Raw genomic sequence first — 7,452 nt, forward strand, 5'->3', positions numbered from 1 at the left:
ATGAGACCGAACACAGCCAAATAAATATATATTAAAAAAAAAAAAAGTAGTCCAAGTACATGCAGAAGGCCAGATATCTGGGAGTCCTCACTGACCACGAAGAATCTCAGGTTGGATCAATGCACGGTGCCTGGCGACTGTCCTCACAGGAGGGTAACGATCCCAGAACAGCTTCGCTGGCACCCAGAGTCCAGGTCTAGAACTGACTGCATTTGCATCTCCCAGGTTAAAGAAAGGTTCGTGCCAGAAATGCTGGGTTTGTTCCACCCCCTGGGCCAGGCCCCTCAGACACAGTGGGCACGGCACGTGGGACCGCCAGGATTTGGGGGCCGTGGAAATCTGTTCCGTTTTGCCTAAAACACACCAAAGGTGTTGATGCTTTGGAAGTCATTCAAAGGTCATTTTAATATTGCTATTACAGTGGGATGGGCTCACTTTAGGTCATTCAGCCCCTGCACACCCAAGGCAGGAAACCTAGAAAGAAATACTGTGTCTAGGTCTTTGACTAATTTTAATTTTCGACTTGTTGCTTATCTGTACGTTCAAGGATTTCTCTAAAGGAAGTTTAGCTCTGAGTCCTTGCACTTCCCTAGAGACCCTTCCCCCCAGACCCCCCTTGCACATCCTCAGCCACACTGGCCCTCTTTGAGGCCCTCAGAAACCCCAGGCATTCTCTGGCCCTGGGGACCATGCGTGTGCTGATGCCTCTGCTTGGAACCCTGTTCCCAGATATGCCACCTGACCCTCTCTCACCTCCTGTCCTTTACTCCTGTGGCCCCTGAGGTTCGGCACCCCTCTCCCAACAGGTGCTGTGTGTCCTGCCGCAGGTCTGCTCATCCTTCCCTGGAGTCGTCTCCAGTCCCCGGGCCTCTCGTTCATCTCACCCTCTGCCCTTGGCACTGGCGCTGGCACACGCGGGCGCCCAGGGAGTGCTGGTGATGAACAAAGGCAGGATGAGGTTAGAATGGGGTGAGTTTGACAAGCCTGATGTTTTATTGGTTCCTGCCAACAGTTTTGTTAGGATCCTCTGGGCCTTTGGCAAGATCTGCCCCTGAAATAGATACACCCTCACTCAAGAAGTGTCTGTAGGTAGGTGGACAGCCCCTGCCAGGGGCAGTCACCCAGCAAACCTAATCTGCCCCCACCCCAAACCCCACCCAGGACCCTGAACTATCAGCAGAGGAGCGTCCAGTCAGAGGAGGGGGTCTCTAGGGAGGAAATCTCTTAGGGCTGTCTGGCCACACTTGGTCCACGCGTGAACCACACGCACACACCCGGCACACACACATGTGGCTTTGGGCCAACACTGGAAGCTTGGCCCTCTAGCCCAAGGCTGCCAGGACAGAGAAACGTCTTCCTCTTCCTGGTTGCCCAGATCTGTCTCCTCTTCAAGCACCGCTGAGCCCTTGGGGTCAGGGTCCAGACATGGGTGTCCCTCTGCCCTGAGGGCTGCTCACCAGGGCCCTGGTGCACCAACATACTGGATGGTAGCCCAGCTGAGCAGTTCCAGCCCTTGCACCCACAGGAAAGAGAACTGTGAGCCACTCGGGCAGCCACAACCTGGTCACATGCCCCTGGCTTTTCCCCCAATGAAAGGGTGACTGACTTGATACTCCAAGTTTCTGGACATAAATCAGGTCCCAGCAGAAAGTGAACCAGAAGACCGGGGCATCTGGAAGCTGACCCCCATCCCCACCTGGGGACCCCCTTGTCTTTCTCCTGGTCCTGCCCCTGCCCATTCTTGCCCTCCTTTCTCCTCTCCCTGGTGTGCAAGTGGGGCAGAGGGGCAGGATCACGGGGCTACCAGTGTTATCCTAACTAGACACTCCTGTGAGAAAGTCAGCCCTGAGCTTCTGAGCGGGGCAGGGGCAGCTTGTGAGTTATCCTGGATGATCTGGAGGGGTCTCTGACGGGGACTCGACCTGAAGGCCATGTGGCTGGCCCCCAGCTCCTCCCCAGACTCGCCCTAGAGTGTGGCAGGAAGGCTCGCTCCAACCTGGAGCTCATGCACACTAAGAGGGGCTCTCTAAGGAAATTAACACAAAATCACCAGTACAAGTCCTGGGACAGAAGCAAATGCTTATTTGGAATGAGAAAAGAAATCACACATTTTATAAAGCATCCAAAATATCCAGGAAGTAACAATATTTTAAAATTAACTGACACCGCAGACCATTCTTTTTTTTTTTTTTGGCTGCATAATTTCACTGTCTCCTCTTTGGTGGCCTCTTCGACGACCACAAAAGAGCACAGAGAAATGTCATTCTTATGAAAGCACAAGTCTGGCCGGAACAAGACGTTTATGATGGAGCAGGATGGGCTTGGCCTGCTGGGGTGTGAAACAAGTGCCTTGGCGCCCTACAAACACAGGAATTTCAGGAAATTCTAGTTTTCAAAGTCTCACACAGAAAGAAAGATGGGCAGCAGAGGGTGGGGGTGGGGGTGGAGTTGGTGCAGTTATAATTGTGTCTGACTGCATTGTGGAGAGCACTCCCGAAAGTGAAATGTGTGTTGACCAGCATGGGCGAGTACCACGGCCTCTGCCAACAATCTCACATCTTATACACCTCAGCTGACGCTGCCAGGCACCGAAGGACACGGGTCCCTTTCGTCCACCTCTTGAACCACACATCTCACAGCTTCCTGTCATGAAGCCAGAGAGCCCACCCAGAGCAGGGGGCGTGTAGGGAAGAAGTCTGTACCTGGAGTCCAGAATGGATTGCAAATGTAGTGTTTTAAAACAACAGCAATTAATTTTTTCACAATTCTGGAGGCCAGAAGTTCAAAACCAGCGTAGGGTCAGTGCTTCCTGGAGGCTCCGAGGGAGAACCTGCCCCAGGCTTCTTCCAGCTCCTGGTGGTGCCGGCGATGCGTGCTTCCTGGGCTTGTGGCCACGTCTCCACACTCTCTGCCCCGTCACCGCATGGCCTTCTCCCAGTATCCAAAATCGTCTCTCCTTGTAAGCACATCAGTCGTATCGGGATTAAGGCCAGACAGGATGGTTTTGTCTTGACTACATCTGCAAAGACCCTGACTCCAAATAAGGTTCCGTTCACAGGTCCGGGTGGATGAATTTGGGGGAGTACCATTCACCCTTGGCCTTTCCCGGTCCCTTAGCAGTAAAGAACCCTCCTGCAACGCAGGAGCCGTAGGAGACGTGAGTTCGATCCCTGGGTCAAGAAAATCCCCTGAAGGAGAGCATGGCAATCCACTCCAGTATTCTTGCCTGGAGAATCCCATGGACAGAGGAACCTGGTGGGCTACGGTCCATGGGGTCACAAAGAGTCAGACACAACTGAAGTGACTAAGCACATACGTTTTCAACCTCAGCTCACCATTCCTCTCCCAGATAGATAGCAAAACCTTCATTGATCTTAGAGACACTGGCACACCCATCAATAGACCTATCAAATCAACTAAATGTATTGTCAGATCAATTTGCTCTTAACCGTCTCAGAGATGCTCTGGGCCAGACTGAGGCCTCCTGACACGCAAGCAGACTGGAGAGAGACAGGGGTCCGGATCACTGAGGTTACACATCTTCACCAAGTTTTACATCATATGCGATGCCCCAGGCCTTGGGAGCCTCTGAGGCCTGATTGTCAGAACCACATAGTAAAACCGCCTCGGCCCACTGGATAGGATGTTTCCAGGAGATGGTGTCCACCCTGTGTTCCAGCTCAAACCCCCTACACACAACTTCTAGATTCCGAGAGTGGATGGTTATTCCTATACAGCAGGTGTGATGGGGCCCAGTTCCTTGCAGGGCAGCACAGATCCCAGGTCAAAGACCCACCTCAGCCCCACACCCTGAAGCTTCTCTGAGAGTCTGCTGCGGGTCTCTCAACCATCAGAGCTGAGACCACCCCAGGCCTCTACCCCACAGTGGATCTTTCCAGCCCTGCCTCATACCACATTGCTGTGGGGTCAGCTCTGGGCTCTACAAGGAGGGCATGCCCAGTTCAGGGTCAGTGGGTGCTCAGCCTGAAGAACACATCAGGCAGTGCCCTACAGATGCCTGACTGATGTAACCACATTAAGATCGAAAGACCCATGGACACCCCAGACTCAGTCCTGCTTAAGAGGAGATTTACCATCCTCTTTTATCCACCCTGGGCCAAGAGGAAGACAGAGGAGGGGACTCAGCCTCCAGGCCACAGTCCTCCAAACAAGGAGGGGATGCCAGCCCCAGTGGGCCCAGAACGCCTGGGGAGAACCTGGCTGCTGTGGGAGCCTCGGCCCTGGGACAGCTGCCACGCTTCCAGCCCCTCAACCCAGGGTCCCACAACTACAGACTGAGGCCCATGTGGTCACCATTGTCCTGGCCTCCCTACAACACCACAGGCTGGGAAGCACTGACCTCTCCACAACAGCCCCGGTAGCCATTAACAATGAATGAGGCCTTGGGCCTGGAGAGGAACAATGGTGAGTGGCCCAGAGACTGAGACATGGGGCCCACTGCAGCATCAGGAGAAAGGGACACAAATACCTATAAGTGGGAGGGAAGTTCTCTGTCAGATGGATTTTTTCCCATCTGAGACTCCAGGGAAGCCATAGAGTGACCCTCAAACATGCCTTTGCATCTGGCTGACCCTCCTCCAGTGTCTGGGTTTCCCAGCCACATCCCATGGCCACACAGACCAACTGGGTTTAACCCATTCATTTCCCTGGAATGTAGCAATTTTTTTTCTTTCATAAAGTCTATGTGGGCAGCTATCAGCTGAAACCAGATATAGCAAAATGTCCATCTTCCCATCACGGCTGAAAGCCACATATTCTTGCAAAGGGTTCTGGATTCAGACCACCTGCCCTCACAGTTCATGCTGAGCGTGTCCTCATGTAGGAAGAGAGTGGCTGTGGGGTCAGGCCCCTTGTCTCACGGGTGCCTCAGGCAGGCAGGGTCACTGCAGGCTGGGTGGGGGGTGGCAAGTGAGGGGGCAGAAGGGACTGGGCGCCTGTCAGCACTGTCACTGAGAGTTGTTTGCCATCGATGGCTCCCTGCTCCCACCACTGGCAGAAAGCTCAGTCTTGTCACTTCCAGCAAGAGTCAGGCCGTGACCTCTGCCAGCAGCCCAGTGTGCCATGGGCGTGGCCCTGTCGGTGCTCCCCGCCCTGCTGCCTAGAGACATGTGGAAGTCGGGGTGCCTGTGGAGTTGGGGCCACAGGCTCCCCTGCTGGAAGGTTCCCAGGGAGGGAAGGCAGCAGCACGGCTCTGCTCAGATTCCCGCTGACTCGCGCCCGCTGCCTCCCCAGTGCGCAGGTTGGGGAGGCACACCTTCCACCCTGGCTTTCAGGTCTCTGCAGGTCCCCCTGCCACCACCTGCAGGAACGGATGCTGCCCTGTGAGCCAGACTGGGGTTCCCCTGGTTCCCATGAGGCACAGAGAGGGCCTGAGCCCTGTGACCTGGGCCCAGCTCCCCACCCCTGCCTACCAGGCCACCGAGGGAACTTAGGATTCATGCTTCTGGGGTGAATGGATTAAGGAAATCTCTGATCCTAAAGGCCTGAGGGATGCTGATCTGGATGAAACCTCCAACTCTGGCCCCACCTGAGAAACAGAGGTGGCCCCGTGGATATGGAATCCATTAGCCATAGACCAATTCGCTTAAATACACCAAACACCAAAGACGTAAACCTGGGTGCTTCTGGTAGACTTTCTTTTTTTCTCTCACCACCTGTAAAAAGAGCATCTCCTTCAAAACACACATTCCAGGAAGCTAATAGAAAAGGCTGAGGATTAAACATTCTGGGCAAACCATAGCAATGCGGCCTCAGTGACTGGCGGCCTGCCCTCACGGAGACCGGGCTCGTCACTGGCTGTCATCTGAGTGAATGGCTGAGGCGCTTGATGAATAACACGTGTTTTCAGTTTAAAACCATTTCTAAGGTTTATTTCAGTTTGTTTGTTTTGAAGTCAGAGAAAACCCCAACTCATACGGAGAATGACCTGGGAGGTTCAGACATTCGACACAGGCACAGGTCACACTCACTCAGCTTGCACTCCATGACGGTCCTCCCCACAGGCTGTAGACGGGCCTGCACTCGAGAAACCACAGGACGTGTGGGCAGCTCTCGTCGCCGCCACGGACCCCGCTGCTGGACATGGTGCGGGATGCCATGAGGGGACATCCTGAAGGGAATCACGAGGGGCCCAAATAAGAGACACTACGAAGGGATAATCATGAGAGGATGCCACGAGGAGACACCATGAGGGAAACATCATGAGGGGATGCCATGAGAGGACACCATGAGGGCAGCCGTGAAGGGAACATCACGAGGAGCCGCCATGGGGGAAACTGTTGGGTACACTATGAGGGGAACAGGATCAGGGACGCCACGAGGGGATAGTAAGGAGGAGACCCCGCGAGGAAAGAAACATCATCCGGGGAAGCCAGGAGGGAACAACCTGAGGAGATGCCATGAGGAGAATATTAAGGGGAACAGCCATGTGGGGAACTTGAGGGGAACTGTGAGAGGATTCTCTGAGGGGATATCAGGGGAGTGTGCCATGAGGGGACATTGACAGGTACACAAACGACCCCACGGAGGCATAGCCACGCCTCCTACTTTATGCCCCTGTTCCTGCTGTGCGTTGCACTTTTGTTTAAAGACCCACGACTAGACAAAACCAGCACGTAAACACAAGACTGAATCACACCCATAAATCTTTGGGTGGTGGGAGGATTATGGAAACTGAGGGCTTCCAGGAACCCTTGACCTGCCTCACTGGCCTGTGGCAGGCCCCTCAAGTTCCTGGGGATCCCAATGACATGGAGGAGCAGCCCTGGGGCTGCAACATCCGCTCCCAGGCCTGGGACTCTGGTACTGACTTACTGTTTGCCAATGGCATCCCCTGGTGGTGACTTCAGGCTGCATGGACTGGTGTGTCCCCACCCCAAACTGCAGCCTCCAGAAAGGAGCCCCAGCCCAATGCCAGCCTGGCTCTCATCAAAACCGAAACTAAGCGCCTGTCCTTGGAAACACTGAGAACTCCCGACTCTTATCTGTGTGGCTTCTGTTTTCTGATCTGTGGAATCAGGATGCTGCGTCCTCAGCGTCCATTGTTCTCTCCCGGCAGAGCCCTGTCTGGTGGGTTGGGAACATGTGGAAGCCATCCCCAGGCCAGCTCTGCTGCATCAGCAGCCCCACAGACCTGCTGTGAGTGTGCAGGTGTGTCACGTCTGTGAGTGCAGGTGTGCAGTGTCTAAGTGTGCATGCATGTGCCCCTGGTGTTAGGTGTGTTCCCAGGGCCCTTGGAGCAGGTACCATGGTTCCTGGATCCCTCGTGCCTCGGCCAGGTCTAGTGACTGCAAGTCAATAGAACACCTGATTAATAACCACAGGACCTTGAGATGCAGAGGGCTGGACCCCAAAGGCAGGAACCACAAACTTAGAGGACTGAGAACCAGATGTTGGCTAAGGCCACTTTTGGGAAGGATTTTCTGCTTATCT

Source organism: Bos grunniens, chromosome 19, assembly GCF_055505025.1.
Source record: "Bos grunniens cultivar Pamir isolate PY7600 chromosome 19, Bosgru_T2T1.0, whole genome shotgun sequence".
Classification (NCBI taxonomy): domain Eukaryota; kingdom Metazoa; phylum Chordata; class Mammalia; order Artiodactyla; family Bovidae; genus Bos; species Bos grunniens.